The sequence below is a fragment of the Pleurodeles waltl genome, chromosome 4_1 (genome assembly GCF_031143425.1).
Source record: "Pleurodeles waltl isolate 20211129_DDA chromosome 4_1, aPleWal1.hap1.20221129, whole genome shotgun sequence".
Taxonomy (NCBI): Eukaryota; Metazoa; Chordata; class Amphibia; order Caudata; family Salamandridae; genus Pleurodeles; species Pleurodeles waltl.
Window position 1 is genome coordinate 299,310,958 of NC_090442.1, and position 20,948 is coordinate 299,331,905.

Sequence of the window (20,948 nt, forward strand, 5' to 3'; positions counted from 1 at the left end):
CTCACTTTTTTACATGGGCAGTTATACCCATAAACAGGCGTACTTTTATTAACTGTTCCTTTTTCTTTATGACTATTTTATTAGCTATCCTTTATTTTGGGTTGTTATGAAAGCCCATTAATATTTATAGTCCTGATGAATCTTCTCACAGACTTGTGACACCAGAGACCGAAATGTCAACGCTGTGCCACTTATTTTTTTATAAAGATGGAAGCCCTAGATTGGTGGATTCACACAAAGGACCTATTCCAGTTATTATGAGAGTAAACTCTTACATGCATTAATCTATGATGATGGACATTGGAGTGAATGTACATGGTTAGTGTATGCCGAGTTTTCGGTGTTTGCTGCATGCAACACTATAAGTATTTTGATTTAATCTCTTTGTGTACATCTTTTTCCTTCTTCTTTCTTTTTATTAATTGAATTGCTGAATTTGTATGTATATCAGTTTAATTCCATTCAACATCTAGCTAACTTATGCACAATATATTCTACTAATAATCCCCTTGCTAGCACCTTACCTTTTGATTATTGATACCCATGCTCTCGAGGGGTTATTTGGCTGCCCATCTCTTTTATAGGACTTTTAGAAAGTTGAATTTATTTGTCCCAACCTACTGTGCCTTCTACCAGTGTCCCGGTTCACATGACACTGAATGGACCTGCTGTTAAGGTTTGTATATTGCTTACAGATAGTGACACAAAGATGCCTTAGGTGTGGACAGGATGGGCCATCTTGGCAAGATGATTGGGGAAGAGCTGTACCCAGCCCCACTTACACTTAAAAGGGATTTGCCTTGAGCAATCCAAAGGCACCTGACACCAGGCCTGTTCTGTCTTTTGTCACCCTAGACAGTTTGGAGCATTGACCAGGCCTCCCTGCAACTGCCTAGCTGATTAGCTGCACCTGGACTTGCCTGACCAAAGCGGATGGCCTCTACTGGATTGAGACCTGAACCCCAATACGTACACCCCAGCTCCTGGACTAACGGCTGCCATCAGTGGAAGCTCCTCCAAGAGAAAAAGGTGAAAATTATGAAGTTTTGGCTCCTCGTGACTGCAAACAGGCCTGTATGTGCAGAAACTCTGTTAAACGTGATGACGGCCAATGCGAAGCTCCAGTGAGACTTGCTAATCACACCAACAGCAACCTCCTGTGATGTGAGACCTACACTTTATGCTACAGCGATTACAGCTAACGGTAACCGCAAATCCGAAGCTTCAGCGATGAATGGATCTTTACACTACAGCAATGATAATTCACAACAATCAACATGCTCTTTGACCTGAAAGTCTCCTCTTTGCCATTTCCTCCAGCATTAATGGAACTCTTCGGGCTGGAATTAAAAAGCTAACTTTTTAGAGGGACTAACCTGGCCTCTATATTCGACCTGAGTTCCATTGCAGTCGACATGAACTTGTGATTTTCCCCCGGTCTAGCACGACCATATGATTGCGAGTGTCACTTTGTGTTTTTGGCAGTACTTTTTTACATGAAACTTTACAATAGAATATCTCAGGTTTCACTGAATGGGTTTTTAGTCATTCTCGAATTTTCTGGTGTTGTATTTTCACTTCATTAATTTTTGCGTGCTGCATAAATACTTTACACATTGCCTCTAAGTTAAGCTTGATTGATTTTGTGCTAAACTAGCAGAGAGTTAAGCACAGGTTAATTTAATGACTTTTGTGGTTCACCATGTGTTTGCTGCATTGGTGGGGCTTCCACTCCCTCAACCAATAACCTAATTTCTTACAGTATTTCGTTATCACTCCATATAACTTATGTATTTTTCTTTCTTGCTGCTATAGAGCATATGCCAATTTATTTCCTTCTCTTTTATCTTCTCCAAATAATCTCACCATTTATTTCCTTCCTTTTTTGACTCTCTCTCTCACACACTTTCTCACTCTATCTCTTTTTTTCTCTCTCTCTTCATCTTGCTGTCTGGGCTTCTATTCGTATCTCTCTCTCTCTCACTCTCTCTCTCTCACACTCTCTGTCCCTCTTTCTTCTTTCTCACTTAACATCCATACTTGGAAGCCTACACTGTCCCACATCCATTGGCTTTCAGCCCATATCTTCCATGTTCTATAATTTAATTCCTGCACGTTTCTAACAAAAAACGACAGAAATGTTCTACCTTAAAACAGTGTTACTGCCAGGGATTTTGCACATTAAGAAAGCATCATTCTAAACTGTATGACCATTTTCCTGTTATGGTTGTTTTCACCCAATTGTTGAGGCCAGTTGTGAGGAAGGCACACACCAACATAGATCAGTGAAGTTAAGCTTTAATGAAAGCAGCCTGCCCATGCATCATTCCCTCTTGCCAGCCAAAGTCCAACTGTCAAGTGTGGAACTCACGCTCTATTCACAATGTTCGACCACCAATAGCACTGTGAGGAAACGGTCCAAACAATGAGGGTGATGAACACTCGTGGATCCTTGTACCACCCGGCAGGCTGAGGGCTGACAAGTAATCGCCACATTGTAGTGAGGAAGACACACACTAATGTAGATCAGCTGAAGATAAGCTTTAATGAAAGCAGTCTGTCCAAATGTGGTTCTCTCTTGCCAGCCAAAGTCCAACTGTCAAGAGTGGAACTCCCACTCAGGGAATAGAGAAATGGAAGCTGTAACTGGAACGCAGACAACCATAGCAACCAACATGTTTTAAAGGCATGACAAGGCCCAGTTACTCTTCTATTTTTTTAAAGTGGTCAGTTTCCTCTATCTAGTGGAATGCACCATTTAGCAAGAGTGTGGCGCTGTTTGACCACTTTTAGGAATAGTGTGTGTGTGTTGTGTGCAAGGTTCATTAAATAATTCAATTATTTTTATGTACTGAGAAAAGCTTTCTAGTGGGTACTTTGCTCTTATTTGTAGAACTCTTCCTTTTTGCCACCCTTTTGTATACAAATGTGGTTTGGAATCATCCCATTGTTTAAGTGTTTCCACCCAGACACATATGCTGTCAATACTACCTTTCACCATGTTCCCAGGCAGTAGACTGGTATATGGGTAATCAGCCAAGGAACTTTGTAGAAAATAGAATAACACACATGGGCATCTGTTTGTTGGAAAGTTTTTCTTATGTCTGTTTTTTGTTTTTAATGCTACTAAAATAGGTATATTGCTTAGCATTCTGTTCGTATCCCGGAGCTGGAATCAGCTGATCTCCTCAGTGTAATGTAGATTTTCCTAGTCTTTTGACAGAAAGTCTTAATTTTATTAAAGACACGAAGGCGAGTATTATGCATTTCTTTTCTTACTTTAATTAAACAGCAGCAGTTAGGAAACGTACTACAGTTCCCATGAGGCTAGGAACAAAGAGCCAATGGAAACAAAAATGTAGTCAGAAAATGTAAACTAATCAGCATGCATATAAGGTATTATGACATCGCTTGACTGCGAACAGCCCTCTTTTCTTGCAAGATAAGTCAGTCAGTATTAAACAAAGGAAAAATTGCAAATAGAATAAGAATAGCCATGAGAAAAGACAATAAGTCAGAACAAAAGTTCAAAATTCCAGGGAACCGAAAATGATCCCTGCAGACAACGTCAGCAGGTGGTCCAACTCTGGAAGATAACAATGAAGTTTGAAGACTGGAAATCCAGGAAGAAGACGATGCCTTAAGTGGAAGGGTGAATCGTGGACGTTGACGCTAAAAACAGGGGGGAAACAAACAAAGGTTAAACAATGTGGAGGGATAATACTCGCCTCTGTGTCTTTAAAAAAATTAAGACTTTCCGTCAAAAGACTAGGAAAATCTACATTTTATGTCAAGACCGGAGGCTCCTATTATGCGAGTTCAAAGCATATTAATTATATTTAATGAAACGTTATCAACAGGTTTACAATAAAAAACTTTAAATACATTGTCATTAGACCAGTCTGCAGATTTAAGAATATCCTCTAAACAGGACCCTGCCCAGAAGGCTTTGGAAGCCATAGCTCCTCTGGAAGAGTGAGCCCCAAACCTGGAAGTGTCAATATCCGCCAAAGACATAATCCATTTGACCCAACGAGCCAAAGTAGACGCCGAAACAGGATTATAGGGTTTTCTAAATGAAATTAGAAGTTGGGATACAGAGGGTGTTCTTAAATCAGCAGTCTTTTGTTCATAAACTTTTAAACATTGTCCAACACATAGTTTAGGGTGAGCTGGAAAATAAGGATAAAAAATTGAAGATAAATTGGTTTTGGTTCGACAAACCACAGTAAACAGTACTGCAGATGGAGTAAATTGGTGATTACAAATATCTAAAGCTTTAACATCAGAAAGACGTTTGATAGAAACAAGACATAATAGCATTGTTAACTTAGCAGATAACATTTTTAAAGAAAGCATGACGTTATCAGGCCATGACTGGAGGAATTTTAGAGCAATATTTACATCCCATAGTTGTCTATATTTGGACATTGGAGGATTAGAAAATGTTACTCCCTTTAAAAGACGGCAAATAAGAGGGTGTTATCCAACTGGTTTTCCTTTCACTTAGGAATGGTTGGAAGAAATAGCTGATCTATATAAATTGATGGTCCGAAAAGCTTTACCTTTGCTGGCTTCGGCAGCTAAAAAATTAGCGATAAAAATCACATCTGCTGAAAAGGAATCAATGTTTTTTTACCAAACACCAGCTGTGCCATAAAGACCAGGCTGATTTGTAATCTTTCTTTGTCCCTGGAGACCAAGATTGTGAGATATATTGTGAAGCTTCTGACGAAATGAAAGGGAGAGATTGGGAATGCCCGAGATTTTCCATGCTGACAGGGTGAGAAGATTGTCCAAACTGAGAGAGTGGGGAAGATAAAGTGGATCTAACAAAGGTTCGAGAAAGAAGGAAGATCGAAAGGAAAGTCTATTGAGAGTTCCAAGAGAGTTGGAAACCAGACTTGGGATTGCCAAAAGGGAGCTATGAGCACTAAAGAAGCTTGTTGTTGTCTGAGCTGAGCGAGCACCCTGCTGACCATGAGAAAAGGAGGGAAGGTGTAATTCAGGGAGATTGACCAATCCTGTAAAAAGGCATTGGATGCTGAAGTCAACAGATCTGGACGCCAACTGTAGAACTGAGGAAGCTGAGTGTTGAGGCGGGATGCAAACAAGTCAAAAACTAAAGGGCCCCATTTGTTCTGTATCTTTTGAAAGATAGAGGCATGGAGTTTCCAATCGCTCGAGTCCCGCAGATGCCACGAATGCCAATCTGCAACTGAATTGAGAGTTCCTGGAAGGTACTCTGCATGAACCGAAATATGTCTTGAAAGGCAAAATTCCCAAAAGCTTTTGGCTAATTCCGCCAAGGGTTTGGATTTCGTGCCCCCGAGGTAATTTATATATTGGACTGCCTAAATGTTGTCCATCCTGAGAAGGATAGCACAACGAACTTTGTTTTTGCAAGGCTTCTGATTGGAAAGGAGCCGGCAAGCATCTTTAAACAGTTGATATGCAATTTGGACTCCTCTAAAAACAATGTACCTCCAGTCAAGACTGGCCCACATCAGGCCCCCCAGCCTGAACGGCTTGCATCTGATTCTAATACTAGATCTGGGGCTGATGCAAAGATAGTTCTTCCGTTCCAGGCGTCTAAATGGTCTATCCACCATTGAAGTTCTCTGCGCGAATCGAGATCTAGTGGGGTAGTGTCTGAATATGATAGGCCTTTCCTTAAGTGATGAATTTTCAATCTCTGGAGAGCCTGATAATGAAGGGGTCCTGGAAATATTGCTTGAACAGAGGAGGAAAGAAGACCCATTATTCGAGGCAACAATCTTAGAGAAATTAGAGAGCTGCGAAGAATCTCTGAGTTTATGGATTTGATTTTTTGCGGAAGGAAGAAGGAGAATGGCTGAAACTGAATTTATTTGGAAGCCTAAGAATTCTATAATTTGGGTTGGGGTGAGAAATGACTTTTCTCTGTTGATGATAAATCCTAGGTCTGACGGAAGGGAACATGGGAGAGATAGGTGGGACAAGAGAGACTGAGGAGACTGGCTCATTATGAGAATGTCGTCTAGATAAATGATGAGTCTTACACCTTGAGCTCTGAGAAAAGCTACCACTGGTCTCATGAGCTTGGTGAAACACCATGGGGCCGATGATAGACCAAAGGGTAGAGAGGTAAACTGAAAGTGTTGGTCTAGCCACTGAAATTGGAGAAACTTCCTGAAATCTGGATGAATTGGAACAACACAATATGCATCTTGAAGATCCAAACGGACCATCCAATCGTGTTGGAGGAGCGTATCTCTGAGATGAAGGATGGTTTCCATTTTGAAGTGTTGGTAGACCACAAAATGTTTGAAGAACTTGAGATTTATTAAAGGACGCATCTTTTTGTTTTTCTTTTGAACCAAGAAAATGGAACTGGTAAAACCTGACGGATCTGGTTGGGTAAGAGAGATGGCCTGTTTTGCATGAAGGATTATACTTCTGAAGAAATAAGGTCTGACATTTCTGTGGAAAAAACGTGGAAGGGGAGGCAGCTGTGTTTGAACAGGGGTTGAATAAAGTTAGCTAATATAACCTTGGACAGTGTTCAGAACCCAAGGGTCTGATGTGAGTCCGACCATTTTGGAAGATAATAACGGAGGCAACCTCCCACAGGAATAGAAACAAAAGGTAGACTTACTTGATTGATTGGAGGATCTGGAATTTCTGTAACCACTGGAGCAGAAATCTCTGCCTCTCTGCGGGTAGAATTGCGGCCCATATTCCTGGTAGGACGCATTGTGGTAGCCTCTGGAACCTTGATTGGAATATTACGGCCGGCAAAGCGGTTCCTTCCTCTGCCAGCCCTGCCAAAAACACGATGTGAAAACATCTTTTTTAAGGATTGTTGGGCCTTATCCAAAGATGTGAACGTTGTCACATATTTACTTAGTTCTTTGATGAACAATTCTCCAAAGAGTAAACCTTCGGTTTTTATATGGGGCTGAACAGTCGCCAAGTTGACCAATTTAGGATCAAGCTTTAACAAAAGACCTTTTCTGCTTTCATGTGTAAGTGCAGAGATGGCATTCCTGAGAAGACAGAAAGTGTGCTGGACCCATAAAATAAGCTCTTCTGGATCAATAAAGGTACCATCAATTCTGGCCGCCTCAGCAAGATCAAATATGTGTGTGAGAAGTCCGAGGACATGTAACAGTTTGTCTTGGCAAGATGACCATGCCTTGTCCACTCCTTTGTGCGGATCTTTACCAAGTTTGGTATAAAATGTCAGAAGAGGATGGTCAATAGAAGGGGTAATAGAGATTTTGTGGGAAAGGGAAGGACAAGGGCGTTCGGACTTTAGCTTGGCCCTGGTTTGTTTGTCTAAAGGGCAATTGAGTTTGGCAGAGACATAGGGCCTCATTCCAACCGAGGCGGGCGGCGGTCGCCGCCCGCCTGGCTGGAACCGCCATATGGCCTCTCCGCGGTCAGAAGACCGCTGGGGCCATTCTGACTTTCCCGCTGGGCCGGCGGGCGCTAGCCAAAATAGCGCCCGCCGGCCCAGCGGGAAAGCGGCCTGCAACACTGAAGCCGGCTCCAAATGGAGCCGGCGGTGTTGCAGGTGTGCGACGGGTGCAGTTACACCCATCGCGCTTTTCACTGTCTGCTAGGCAGACAGTGAAAAGCATACTGGGGCCCTGTTAGGGGGCCCCTGCACTGCCCATGCCAGTGGCATGGGCAGTGCAGGGGCCCCAGGACACCCGTTCCCGCCAGCCTGTTCCTGGCGGTAAAAACCACCAGGAACAGGCTGGCGGGAAGGGGGTCAGAATCCCCATGGCGGCGCTGCTTGCAGCGCCGCCTTGGAGGATTCGGCCAGCCGGGGTTAATCCGGCGGGAAACCGCCGGACCCGGTTTTCCGACCGCGGCTTTACAGCCGCGGTCGGAATGGCCCAGGAAGCACCGCCAGCCTGTTGGCCGTGCTTTCCGTCGTTCGCGGCCCTGGCGGTTTTTACCGCCAGGGTCGGAATGAGCCCCATAGTCAGCTACGTGGTCTGCAGAGACCCACTCAGTAGAGTTGGGTGAGAAATGTGGCAAGGGTCAAATATTGGAAAACCTTCAGGGTCCAAGAGAGGGATGGGTTTGGAATTGTCAAGGGAGGATAACCTGGATTTTTTTAAAGGAGGGAGTGATAAAGAACTAGTGTCCTCCTTGTCAGATAAATTAGTATCTGAATCCAAATCAGGCATGTCGTCATCCGTATCCAGGATGGAAGTAATGATTATGGGAGGTGTAATATTTTTTTATTTAGATTTATGTTTTAAAGATGATTTCACATTGTCTGAATTTTTATACTCCTTGGAGGGAGCCTTGTGAGGAACCGCGTCCTCTGCCATGTGTGAGGAAACCTCACTCGTCTTTGGTGCCATTTTTTGTAATTTTTTGGGATGTTTGATAGGAGAAAGGCGCTGACTGCATTCCTCCGCAGACTGGGCCGAAATAGTCCTGGAAATCATGTTGGAAAAAGATGACTCCAGATTTTTTGACAGTTTTTGAATGGAACATGAAACAGATTGCTAAACAGAGGATTTAATAAAAGCATTAAGTTCCTGCCTGATGGAATTAATATAATCAGGGGCATCATGCCCTAAAGGAGAGCTATCCGTCTCCATAATATGGTATAAACTAAAACTGTAGTAGAAAAGTTGAAAAATCGGCAAAAAAAGGGGTTAAAAATTAGCAGGGAGGAGAAGGAATGAAGCTCTGTCTGTAGGCGTTGCTAGAGGAGATGCAGGAAACTGTGGCTGCCACTCGAGGCTAAACGAGGAAGCAAGCACAGGTAAGAAGAGGGATAAAAGTTATTACGGAGTGGAATAAATGCTCCGTCGCTTATTCAGACGCGGTAAAGTTCAAACCGCTGACTGAAACAAGCGACGAAGCTCCGGAGAGTGAAAAAACTCTGAAATGAGAGTTTGAGAAGTGGAGGACAAAACAGGACGTAAGCGTTTCCTCAGACGTGTCAAATATGGCGACCGCCATCCGAGGAAACGGTTGGAAAAATGAAGCGCACGAGGCGCAGCGCTCAAGAAAACCGTGCGGCAACTTGCCCACTAAACAGAAAACATTGCAGAAGCACAAAAAGGTGTGAAAGCAGCCTATTTATAAACACCATTTATAAATATAATGCAAATACAGAACAAACACAAGTTATATTTGAATACAGAAAAAAGAAGGTACTTAACTTGACTGCGAGCAGCAAGAAAAGAGAGCTGTTCGCAGTCAAGTGATGTCATAATACCCTATATGCATGCTGATTGGTTTACATGTTCTGACTACGTTTTTGTTCCCATTTTCTATTTTTTCCTAGCCTCATGGGAACTGTAGTACGTTTCTTGACTGCTGCTGTTTAATTAAAGTAAGAAAAGAAACGCATAATAGAAGCCTCCAGTCTTGACATAAAATCCATAGCTGTCTTCACAAAGGCTTTGCCTTATTGTACCTTCTTTCAGATGGTCTCCTTGATGTCTCGTTCAAAGTCATTTTCAACCATAACTGGACCAATCTTACTTCCTGATATTCCCCCACAGCTAATTGCTTTCTTAGACTGAGTCTGATCTGCAGCATCTGCCCTACACCAGAAGCCATGGAATGACAAAACCTTCAGACATCACTCCATGTGACCCCCCTCTACAAAGCTCTCATTGTAAGAAAGTGGTTTACTAGTTGAGAGGGGTGGAACCCCCACACAAATATTAAACACAATCCTTGTCAGGGTGAACCACAAAAGTCACTAAATAAACCTGTGCTTTACACTCTGGTAGTTTGGCACACAGCAGCCAGGCTCAACTTTAATGCCAATGGGTACTGTACTGAAACAGTAGTAAAGTTAAAACACAACGCAATACAAATCCCAATTTAGAAAAACAGAGTAAAGTTCATTAAGTAAAATGACACCAAGATGACAAAAATCCAATTAGTAGAACTGTAGATATGAGTTTTTAAAGTTTGATATGAAAATAGCGCCAAAGGCACAAAGCGCCACTCGTACAGGCTGCAGTAGAAGGCTGGTAGGTATGCTTTTACAGTGCTACTTTAGTGGGTGGCACAGTGAGTGCTGCAGCCCATTAGGCCCGAGTACCTGTAGTACAATGTAGTAGCAGCTTATATGTAAATTAAATGTACCAATCATTATATGCCAATTGTAACATGTTTATGGAACAAGCTTAAGCACTTTAGTACTGGTTACAGTGAAAACATACACTCAGTACTAATGCCAACAACGAGTACAGCAACTGAAAGCAAACATCAGGAGGGTAACCCCTCAAAAAGGGCCAAGTTCACCATTCACCAACAGCTACTAGCCGTGTGTAGCGCTCTCAGAAAAATTAGGAAATAAACTTTTGTAAAGCAGCTTCTTAGCTCTAAATTTTGTCTGAGTAAGTAATTCATAACTAGATTATACTTTTGTGGACTAGAACAGTATTCTTCTTTTTCTGTGGCTACAAATTCACCAAATGACCTCAAGGAGACACTTATCAACATGACTTGCTGTTCACGTTTAAAATTTGTTCAATGTTTCTGCAAAACAAGTCACCATGGGTTAAAAATGCGTTTTCCCTTTTTTCTGTCTGTACTGATGTTAGCTAAGCAACTGCTTGTCTTGGTATGTTGCAAAATACATTCATTCGTTCAATCATCAGAGAATCCAGACCTTAAATAGTCTTTTCCTTTTTTTACCTATCTCAATTTTCGTCGTGTTTAAATTTCTTGAGACCAACCATATACGTGCTAATTGAATAAATTATTGTTATTTACAAAAAACTGAATGCCCCTACCGGCCATAAAAGAATATAACAGTGACCTAGACTATGATCTAATTGCTTTAAAACTTTTAGTAGTAGTGATGATTAAGTAAAGACTGAACAAGAAAATGGAAAATTCAAAGGCTACATTTACCACAGCTGTGATAAGTTCTGGCTATTCTGATTGGTGTAACAAAGGCCCCCGGGGCTCCAGCAGGGGGCCCCCTCAGCAAATTACACGGCTTGGGCACAGGGTCCAGAAGAATGGGGGGTTGGGTGGCTCAAGTTTCGTTACGCCATTCTAAGCGAGGTTTCAAGTTCTGCGGAAGCCCCTGAAGTGTACGTTATTACCTCACTCTAGCTTGCTGGACAATCCTTCTAGATCATGGGTACTCGCAAACATTTTCCCAGGGGCCAAAAAGTTTGGTCTATGACACGCCTGGGGGCCGCATTGATGCCAGGGCAGTGGCGGTCAAGTGGGGTGGCTGGGGGGATTGGTAGCAAGGTAGGTGTAGGAGAAGCAAATGATATACATCTAGTGGCTGAAATAAACAATGGGAAACCAGAAAACCTGGAATGAATCCCGGCTTACCCACTTTTCCAAATTGTGTGATCCTAGGCAATTGTTTAGTCTCACTTTCCCTCCTTTTTTTGGATTATCACATTTAAGATGACCTCGGAATACATGATTTATGGTGTGCGCTGCACGAAACCTGCTTCTATGTTTGATTTAATAAACTATAATGTTGTTGATGTATGATAGGAACCCAGGCCACCCATAAAGTGCACTTACCCAGTGACTTGCCTCTTTAATTTACTATTGGTGGTGTTCTCAGGGTAAGGGAAATAATTGTTTCAAAATTTATGTTTCCAAATGTATGTTTGAAAACTATCACTTTTAAAGGAATACATCTCAATCCACTGATAACATATTTTTTACTAAGGCAAAAAGGTTCTGCATGTTAACTAAATCCCTAGTTATTTCCGTTCTTTAACACCAATTAAGTTTGAAATAAATAATTGTGTGTGTATTTAATATTTTCATTGTTAGTGGAGTTGAGCAAACAGCTGCCCAGTGCTCCTGTTGCCCAAGGGGCCGCATGTAAAGGTCAGAGGGGCCCCGGGCGTACTTTGAGTATCCATGTTCTAGATGTTAAGGAAGCCCTTTGGCTGCAGAGCTCCAGATAACAAACACCATCAATGCAAGCGTGTGGAAAACACGTTTTTTTTAATTTATTTTTTTATTCTACTTTGGTGGAAATGTATCCGCCAGTTCTTCGTGTGATTATCAAATGTCAGGAGCACCTTGCTCTCTGGAAAGGCGGGAGGAACAAAACAGGACTATAGAGTTTCAAAAAGGCACGAGTAACCACCTCCGCCATATGGTCTCCTCTCGTTGGCGCGCTTGTTTTGGAAGCTCGCTCAGGAAAACACTACAGGGAGCCGCAACACCTTTTGTATTATTAAAAAAGATCTTTGCTTAGGAGAGCGCGTGCACCTACATTGGAAGTGTTTTGGCACTACATGTTTTATTAGTTGTAATAGTTTTAACTCCCGAACATGTTATTTGCGTTTTTTGGAATTTTTCCGATGAAAAAGTGGATTTCTCGTTTTATTTTATTAAACGGGAGTTTTCTGATCCACCGACATGTGCTATTCGTCTGCACCGCTGCCCTTTCCACTGCGGCGTCACTCGGCGCCTGAGTTCCTTCATTTCAGGAGATAAGTATGAGGCCTGAGCGGCAGCCCTTGGTGGTCACACTTCATCCAGAGCCCCGAAAACGATCAGACAATGAGTTATGTGATCGGGGGAGACGGCTGCAGCGTCACCACTGCTTGCCATCCACATTCCAGGTCGAGAAAAGCGCCGCAGAAGAGGGAAGCAGCTGCTGGCTGGCCGTCCACTTCATGAAAAATGTGGAGCCTTCACCCCTCATCTCACCAGTCACGCACTCAGTGCTGCCTTTTATGCACTAATAACACACAAGCGTCTGCGCTCCCGGCCTTACCGTGAAACGTCAGTTCACCAAAATGCCGGGGTAGCGGAAGTGACACCACACGCACTTTGACTTCCAATTTCACTCCCGCACCACATATGCTTTTAAATACAAACATTATAATTTACACACGCGCTCTCTCTCGGGCAAATGCACACTCACCTGCAAGCACGCACACAGGACACATTTAAACGCATTTTTTTATTACACAATTAGTAAGTAATGGGCCTTAAATTGTGCATTCAAAGCACCCATGATGGGTTAAATCTCATTTTATAATAGTCATCCGCATTTTTATTAAAATATGTTAAAAGTACTGCCACCCTTGTTTTAATTATTCAGTTTTTCTAGTAAATATGCAGTATAAATATGAACTTTGTGACGCAGCCTTCTTCTGGGCAGTAAAATGTCTAGCTGCGTTGAGTTCAAGAAACCCTCTGTTTAAAATTCAAATTCTGGCAATGATATCACGACTTTTCATCTTTCATAGGTCGGTAAAATGAGTACTAATACTATGGTGTTATCATTTTTTATTTAAAAGCAGTTGAGTGTTTTTCGCTTGAATTACATTAGTTGACTAACTCAAAGTTTATTTTAGGTAGGACTCTCAGTTAAAAGCAGGAACTTTAATACCTGGTAGAATTGTTCTGCATAAATTGTAATAATGATTCTTTATCTTCGTAAATTATCACCAATACATAATTGATAGTGTTTCTAAAATATGAATAAAATGTATTTCAATAATATAACATTTTGAGTTGAAATGCATTCACTCTGAGCCCCAGATTTACAAAATCATAGCACAGCTGCTCAAGTAATATAAAGCAGCGCACATGCCAGCGCCGCATAACAAGGTGGGAACAGAGCAAACACTTGTAGGATTCTATGCAATGCCAGATCATCTAAAGTAGTGCAAAAAACTATGACCAGGCTTTGCGTGGTCCCCCAAGGGTCCTCCCTCAGCCCCACACTCTTCAACATTTACATGATCCCCCATGCCAACATCCTCCGATCACACGGAATCACTATCCTCTCCTACGCCAATGACACCCAACTCATCCTCTCCCTCACCCGCAACCCCACCACCGCCAAAACCAACCTACACGCTGCTCTCCTCGACACCGCCAACTGGATGACAACTAACCACCTCAAGATTAACTCCAACAAAACCGAGATCATCATCTTCGGCCCCAACAAAACCATATGGGACGACTCCTGGTGGCCCACCGTCCTAGGTCCCGCACCCACCCCGCAAATCACGCACGCAACCTCGGCATCATCCTGGACCCCTCCCTCTCCATGACACAGCAAATCAATGCTCTAACCTCCTCCTGCTTCCACACACTCCGCACTCTAAAACAATCCTTCAAATGGATTCCCCCAGAGACCAGGAAGACAGTCACCCATGCACTCATCAGCAGCAGACTAGACTATGGTAACGCCCTCTACGCCAGCACCACACGCAAAGGCAAACGCAAACTCCAGAGAATCCAGAACACAGCTGCACGCCTCGTCCTTGGCCTCCCCCGCCACAAACGAATCTCACCACAACTCAAATCCCTTCACTGGCTCCCCATAGACAAGAGAATCACATTCAAGATCCTCATCCACGCACACAAATCCCTCCACAACACCGGCCCAACCTACCTCAACGACAGAGTGAACTTCCGCAATCTCCGATCAGCCGACCTCACCCTAGCCACAGTCCCCCGCATCCAACGCACCACCACAGGAGGCAGGTCCTTCTCCTACTTCGCCCCCAAAACCTGGAACTCCCTCCCCACCAACCTCTGCAAAACCAAAGACCTCCTGCTCTTCAGAAAGAACCTCAAGACATGGTTGTTCGAACAGTGACCCTCCTTTCTGCCCCCTTGTCCCCCCCCCCAAGTGCCTTGAGACCCTCACAGGTGAGTAGCGTGCTCTATACATTTTTTTGATTGATTGATTGATTGAATCTTGGCTCCTAAAAAACTGGTCAGACATTTCTATTAAGAAAAATCTGAGATTTTTCTACAGTTAAGATGTGCATTGTCAAAATTTCTATGCCAAGAGATTTGTTTTTGAAGTTATGCCTTGATTCAACTCTCTCGCAAGACACCACTTGTTCGCCTGAGCGCCGTGGCTATCTTCCCATTTGATTTTCATTCTGGTCTGCATTCATTACTCAAATGCTGGAAAAATCTCGCCTGTGTAGATAATTTGGCCCCTTTTCATTGGACGCAGCAGTGTAACTCCAGACACGGCTGACGTCAAATTAGTTATAATGGTTTGCTGTATAACACACTTGATATGACTGTGGTTGTCGCTTTGCCCTGCCTGTTACTTGGTATTGCACATTTATATGTGCAGTATTCTAAGAAATGTGGTTGGTGGCATTTGCTTAACATTAGTGACTTTGGTGTGTTATGCACATTTATATGTGCAGTATTCTAAGAAATGTGGTTGGTGGCATTTGCTTAACATTAGTGACTTTGGTGTGTTTCAAATTTTGTGGGGTGTAAATATGTTTGGCTCGATTTGCAAGAGATGTGCAGATGTAGGTTGAATATTAACAATTTTTTTTAACCAATATTAGTTTATAGTCTTAAATCTCTTTACTTACACATGACATTATCCTGTGCTGCACTATTATGCTGTGATATGAAATGGGAGTGAATCTACTCCTACGTGCAAGGAGTCTGCAGATTTTCTAATTTCTTTGTGTTTGTAGAAATGCAGCTAGGTTTAATGTTTTTCCAACAAACTAATTAATGTTCTGTCACCATTGCTCCCTCTCTGTCTTTGTTTCTCTCTATCACACTCTTCTAAATTCTTTATGTATATCTCTCTCAATTTCCCTGTCTTTCTTAGGTGGTCACATCTCTTTTGTTGCAGAAAGCACTGACTGACCTGTGCTGACTGCTGATTGTGCAGTAATTCATAGATTTACAAACGTAGGCCCTCATTATGACAGTGGCGGTAAAAACCGCCTACCACTGCGGCGACGGCCGCCAAAGATCCGTCGCCACGGCTACCAGCCGTCTGCCATATTATGACCGTAGCCGAATTCCGGCTGCGGTCATGGCAGCGGATGGCGGTAAGGTGGCACTGCTGCCAGCAGCAGCGCCACGCCAGTAGACCGACACAGACCGCATCATGACCCATGATATGGCCTGGCGGTCTTCTGCTGGCAGACGCTGCTGCTGGCAGCAGCACCCCGTCCTGTCTCCTGCAGGAGGACCCCATGAAATCAGGTAAGTCGGGTGCTCCAACAGAGGAGGGGGGTGTTTTGTGTGTGTATGTGTGGGTATGTTTGTGTGTGTGTGAATGTGGGTGTGCATTGCGTGTGGTATGTGTGTGCATGTGTGGATGCGTGAGTGCGTGTATTTTGTGTTGTGTGAATGCATGTGTGCTTGTATGTATGTCAGTGTGTTTGGATGTGTGTGTGAATGGATGTATGCATGAGTGGGTGCATGTGGGTATGAGTGTGTATGAGTGTGTGTGATGGTGCATGAAGGTGCGTGTATGTTGGAGGGTGGGTCTGGAGAGGGAGGGGGGTTGGGGGAAATATGGGGAGGGAGAGTGAGGCGGGGAAGGCCCTATCAGTGACAGGGAAGGAATTCCCTGTAACTGATAGTGCCTACCGCCATGGTTTTCGTGGCGGTAAGGAGGCCATGAAAACCATGGCGGTAGGCCGGATCATAACCCCGCGGGCGGGCTAGTGACGGCTGCCTGGCTGGAGACTGAAGTCTCCAGCCCGGCAGATGTTACCGCCGTGACGGACGGTGTGGTGCATTGGTGGTTTGGCTTGAGCCAAACCGCCAATGTCATGTTATGGGGAACAGTACCGCCAGCCTGTTGGCAGTACTTTTCGCCATAATACCGCCATCTGCCAGTGTCGTAATGAGGGTCTTAGTGTATTAACTGTTAAAAGCATGTAGTGGTACAAATGAGTGCCAGGTGCATTGGTGTATAGATGTTAGAATGGAAACATGATGTGGCCTAAAGGTTAAGGATCACCTGTGGAGATCTCCACTGGTTAATTATTACTGCAATATTCTCAATACCTTGTCCGACTCCTTTCCTTGAGATGTACCATCCGTTGAGTAATCTTAACTTTGATGAAAAAGCCTGTGAGAAACTGGGTTGTTAGTTGACTGGGTATGAACCCTGGTCAAGCAGCAACCACAATTCCTGTCAGGATAAGACGTAAGAAAACCCGAAATTAACTCCCTTGGTAGGTTGGCAGAGAGCAGTCAGGCTTAACTTAGAGGCAATGTGTAAAGTATTTGTGCAACATTTCAAACAGTAATAAAGTAAAAACATTGTACAGAAATATATCAAACCAAGTTAAAAAATAGAGCAAAATGCAATAAATAAAAACAAAGCCAAAAATCCAATCAGTAGAACCAGAGTTATGGCTTTTGAAAGATTATAGCGAAAAATGTGTTAAAAATGCTCAAAGTGCAATCTCACAATATCTGGTCACCCTAGCTGGGTCAAAGTCACACTTTCAGAGCGACTGTGATGGAGCGCAGGTCAGCTATACTCACCAAGTTAGGTGCAGTGAAGTTTACCTTCTCCAATCCCTGCCAAGAGGCCTGTTCATAATCGAGAGGAGCAGAGAGAGTGTCACAGGTTGCTTTCTGCATAGCGCAAAGAGCTGGCAGATGTTGTGGGTGGGCTTTGTTGGAGCTTCGGGTTGGCAGTCCCCTGCTAGCGGCGGATGCTGTAGAATGAAGAGGCGGCTGCGGAGCTTTGCGTTTAATCATGTTGCAAGATGTGTGGTCTCGGTGTGAACAGGCCTGTTCACGGTTGCAAAGAGCCCTAAAGCTTGAATTCAGCTCCCTGAGCCACACCCAGGGTCTAAGACCTGAGGGGCACCACTTGGGGGTCAGAATCTCACTGAAGCTGCATCCAGGGGCTGGTGCAGGATGTTGGGGGGCCTTTCCTTCTTCCTGGCTGAGGATCCACAGCTCCAGAAGTGTACTGAAGAGTTAGTGCCTGAGGTCCAGTATGTATACAAAGTTTGTACCTTTGAAGTGGGGAGAAGCTTCTAGAGGCGTGCCTTTGGATTTGCACAGGTGTCTGTGCCTTCCTGGACCTGGCTCAATACTAACTACAGGGGTTATGCAGTCGTTTGTGTGGAGACAGGGCACAGCTTATTCAAGCGTGAATGGGGTTGGGCCCAGAGCCTTCCTCCCATTCTGCCAGCGATGACCCATCCAGTCACACAAGCTCCCCATTGTGTATGGCTTTCTAGGAAGAATACACAAAGCCCACACCCACACCCAGTCATGTGACCCAAAGACAGGCTGCAGGCACCAAATGGCTATGGTAAGAAAATGTTAACTTTCTAAAAGTGGCATTTTCACAACTGTAATTTAAAATCCAACTTCATCATGGTAGGATTTTAAATTCCAATTTGAGAGACACCAGGCATGAACTAGTTACCTGCTCCCATCTGAAAGTTAGACTTTGTAATAAGGTAACTCCAATGTTATCCTATGGGAAAGGTAGGCCTTGCAGTAGTGAAAAATGAATTTAAGAGTTTTTCACTACCAGGACACATAAAACTTAACAGCACATGTCCTACCTTTTCAAATACATTGCACCCTGGCCTCTGGGCTGTCTAAGGCCTACTCTAGGGATGACATATGTATTAAAATGGAAGGTTTGGGCCTGGCAAAAGGTTTTCTTTGACAGGTTTAAATGGCAGTTTAAAACTGCACACACACAGACTGCAGTCGCAGGCCTGAGAATGTTCAAATCGCTACTTAAGTTGGTGGCACAATCATTGCTATAGGTCCACTAGTGGCATTTCATTTACAGGCCCTGGACACAGGTAAGGCCACTTTACAGTGGATTTACAAGTAATTTACAAGTAATTTAAATATGTCAATTGGGTGTGAGCCAAACTAACCTGTTTTATGGAGAGAGCACTAGCACTTTAGCACTGGTTAGCGGTGGTAAACTGCACAGAGTACTATGGCCAACAAGAATGAATTTAGCAAAAAAATGGAAGGCAAAAATTCTGGCAATGACTCTGCAGAAAGGGCCTACGCTTTTAAAGGTGCTGAATATGTAGAGCTAAGATTCATGTGTCATCTGAAAGCATTAATCAATAAAATGACTTTGCTATTTTTGCTGTTGGTGACTAGTTTCATAAGCATAAAAGACAGACCAATATTTTTAGACCTCATTCAAAGAAGGGTGGTAATCCTAATTTGTGCACAAATGGGGGTTTGCTTCAGAATACAAGCACTACTCAAGGTTCACACTATTTCCCTACATAAATCTTGCTATGTAATATGCGGCACAGTTTGCAACTGCAAACCCAAAGTTTTGCAGCAGCTCACAAAGGGAAAAATGTGTAGTATGGATGCAGTGTTCCCCAATGCAAGGTACAGAATTAAGAATGATGAGATAAAGCTGCATCCGATAAATCCCACATCCTGTGTACCAGTATTTACCTGCTGCTCTATTACTTCCCAACATAAAAGGTGGTTCGTAATAAGGGCCTTAGTGTTGCACTAAACTGGCTACTTATTTTCACCATTATCAACTCTAATAAGAGAATAAGCAAAGGCAATACAAAGAGAGATCTGTCAACAATGATGAACTTAAATAAATGGTGCCTTTGATGATGTATGATGAAAGTAGCACCATCACAGTAATAAGTTTACTTTATAATACTTACTTGATAGAACTACATTTTCTCTACATGTCTTCCAAACTCGGTCATCTTGTAACTGGCTATCAATAAGATGAAACGACTGCTTTGTTGTAGGTTTTCATTTGTTGTGTGTTTCCCCCGAAGGTGTGATATGTTTTATTCTCTCAAGAGAAAACGCAGCGAGCAGCCAGCCTGCCATTGACCCAGTTACATATGTAATTTGTTTCCCTGTGGATTTCTTTTATGGCTTCCACGCATTCATGGCTCCCTTTAGTATTGTTATGGCATCAAATTTAGTAACTTTACAGCTGATTTCTTCATCAAAGACATTTGCAGGGATTAAGAACAGTGAGGGTTTGGCTTGAGGCCTTCAATTCAACCAAATTACTCCCTAAAGCCCTCTTCCCAAGTAATGCATCAACATGGCCAACATTTTATTGTGGAGAATGAGTTAGCTTAAACAATGGTTTGTAAAGCTTGCACAGGCAAAGCCAAACACACAAATAAAGTATGTTCAAAGAAAACGTTAGTAAACTGTAACATAGGTTTTCTCAGATTCAGGAAGTGTGGAGGAGCTGGGGCCATTTAACATACTACAGCAGTCCTCATCAAAACCAGGAGGTGCACACGACTCGGTCTTCTAGGAAATACCGGCAACTTCTCAAGAGAGCACAGATTATCATTTATATAAGGTTTTGGTGAATTTAGGTTTGCTGATGTAATTGTGCAACTATGAGATGTGTGCTGGCATCCTCTTTAATGGGACATTTTTAACTTGGGGTCATTCACCATTAAACAATAATTCAACGTTTTGTAAATCAATCAGAGTGTTATGAAGTCAGGATAAGAATGAAAGAGAAGATAGGGCGTTAATTCCCTCCATTAACCCTTCACAAAGCCAATTGATACCTTCGAGGGCCTGTGTGATGGAGTTGATTGTTTTAGTTTGAGGCATGGTTGTAGTATGGCATCTTGATAATGTAGTATCTGGAGCTACAAGATCTTTTTCTTTGGAACTCTAACTTAAACAATATTATAAGTATTTCACAACATCTCAGTATTACTTATTCAAGCAGACATCTTGAAAGTCAGTGATTGGTATGTGTTAAAGGTTGTGTGTAGATTTGACTTGCATTTTTGTTAGATGGAAAAACAACCGGTTTAATCCACACATGGTGTGCTTTACAACTTTCCATATCCCTTTATTTACGGTCTGCACACTCTGGAAACATGATATACACTAAGTACAAGAATCACGAAAACAACTTAAACATATAAAGTTAAAACAATGTTGGTGTTGGAAGACATGTAGAAAATCAGACTATTGAAATATTTCCAGGCAAAATATGGATGTAGTGAATGATTTTCATTACCAGCTTGTTCCACCATTTTATTTTCTGACATAGCATTATATGCATTTTTCATTCCACGCGCTGCTGCAGTTGTAAAGTGTTTGCTCCCATGCACTGGGTTTCGACTCCTTGCACTTACTTGGGTTGCATGGCTGTTCTAATGCAGTTCGTCTTTGTTGCCGATGTTTAACCTACCAATCGCTCACGC

At 42.9% G+C, this 20,948-nt stretch overlaps 1 protein-coding gene across 2 annotated transcripts in view; it reads left to right on the plus strand.

Moving 5' to 3' along the window:
- Positions 1–20,948, plus strand: part of ABTB3 (ankyrin repeat and BTB domain containing 3) — a 635,003-nt gene that overhangs the window by 171,435 nt on the left and 442,620 nt on the right. The window lies entirely within an intron of this gene.